Below are 2242 nucleotides of genomic sequence, written 5' to 3'. Positions count from 1 at the left end.
AAATAAAAATAATAACGAATTAGATCTTCGATTAATCGTAATAAATTTTTGGTAATTCTAATCGATTAAAATTTTATCTTTGATCCATTACATTAGTATAGGGTTGTGAAATTGTGTTTCTTATAAAATCAATCGATTGGATTAATAAAATAATCGATTGAATTTCAGATTTTTCATAATTCAATCAATTGGAATTCAGGTTTCCACACAACAATCGATTGGATGTTGGATGATAGTATAGTTTTCTAAAAAATCAATCGATTGTAACTTTTACACAATCGATTGAACGATGATTAGAATGTGGGTTTTGTCTAATTCAATCGATTGTTCATGTTACCCAATCGATTGAAGGCTTCAAAGCAATATGAGGTCTCACAATTCAATCGATTGATTGTGTTATCCAATCGATTAAATTGTGAACTACGTTATATGTTACGCCGTTCTCAATTTTCCTACTTGTGTTTATAAATTATTATTTTATTATGCATCTATCTTATCTTTAAAATTCTATCTTCAATTTTTAAATTTTTATTTTGATTTAGATACTCTTTTATAAATTGGTGAATGCAGAATTTTTACCCTCAACCTTAGCTCTTTGTGCATTTTTAGTTCGGGTCATTTTGGGGATATTGGTTCGGTGGATTTTGTAGGGATTTGGATGAGGATTAATAATATGTATGTAATTTTGAGTGAATGTGGATGAAATTGGAGAAGAAGAAGAGTGAAGTTTTAGAGAGAGAAAAGAGGTTATGCAGAAATGGAGTTGTAAAATTTAAAAAAGGGAGGGAGACTGAACACGGATGGTTATCAGGCTTAATATATAGCACATATCAAAATTTAATTGATTGTATTATCATACCAATCGATTGAATTAGAAAATACCATTGGTCGCGTACAAACTTCAATCAATTGTATTATTATACCAATTAATTAAACTTTCTACCATTTTTTATAAATATATATAAATTGTAGAACTCTTCTCATCGTTTGTGAAGACGAAAATGTGTGTATAAAATGTGGAATTCTTTTTTCGGTTTATGAATAACGAAGATTTATATATGAACCGTGAAACTCCTTCCACGATTTATGAGAAATTAGGCAAATACATAATCTGCGAGATTGAATGACGAATTGCATTGTTGGGTATTAGAGCAGTTAGAAACTTGGAATTAAGAGGATTTGAGAGAAAATCCGACAGCAGTGATACTTTGGCATAGGGATGTCAATGGGACGGGGAGCAAGGGCCTCTTGAGGAAGGGAGAAGGGTAATTTAGGATTTTTAATTGAATTTTTAGTGTTTGGTTAATTTTGTCATACGGAATATTTTTTATGAGTACAATTTTAATTTCTTTTTCATGGATAAATTTGTCTTCGTAAGTAGAAATGGTAATTTACTCTCGAATTAGACCCTAATAAAAGGAAAAAGTATGAGAAGTCAATGTATGTTTTATAGGGATGTCAATGGGGCGGGGCAGGGGCGGGGGATGCCTCCCTGCTCCCCGTCCCCGCCCCCAGAATTAATCCCCGTTTTTCGCATTTTCCGCGGGCCCCATTCCCCATCTCCTTATGTTTAACATTCATATGGAAATTATAATAAAAAATATCAAAAAAACCAAAAAACAAACTACAAAATATTATTACAAACACACAAACAGATCTTATCCAAGATTATAAGTCCATAAATATAACATAGCAACTTATAGTCTATAAAATAAAATCTTGAACAATAGGATTAGGATTTTTCAATGAGTAAAATTACTAAAAACATCCCTATATTAGAAATAAAGTAAGGGTTATTAAGTAAGTTCAAAAATTCGGGGAATTATCGGGGATGGGTCGGGGATCCCCGCTCAGGTCCCGCGCCTGTCTCGGGAGAATTTCGCTCCCCATCACCATCCCCACAGGAAAAATTCTCCACCATTGGGGCCCTATTCGGAGCGGTCCCCGTGGGGATCCCCACCTCCTGGGAATTTTTGACACCCCTACTCTGGCATGGTGGAATCATAAAAAATCAAAATCGTTTATACCGATTGAACAGCGTTGCTTACGTGACTGGAAGTATCAACGAAAATGTTAGTTCTTTATATGTTTGTTTTTTTAGGTGTTAGTTATTTTTTGTTCCGTTTATATTCTATGTGACTTTGATGTGTGGTTAGGGTATATTTATACATAATTTAAAGATGTTGATGAGCTATATGTTAAAATTTGATTGGTAACATGTTATTTTTTTGTTAACTTATTT

This window comes from Arachis ipaensis, chromosome B04 (assembly GCF_000816755.2).
Source record: "Arachis ipaensis cultivar K30076 chromosome B04, Araip1.1, whole genome shotgun sequence".
NCBI lineage: Eukaryota > Viridiplantae > Streptophyta > Magnoliopsida > Fabales > Fabaceae > Arachis > Arachis ipaensis.
Note: the sequence above shows the minus strand (reverse complement) of the source record.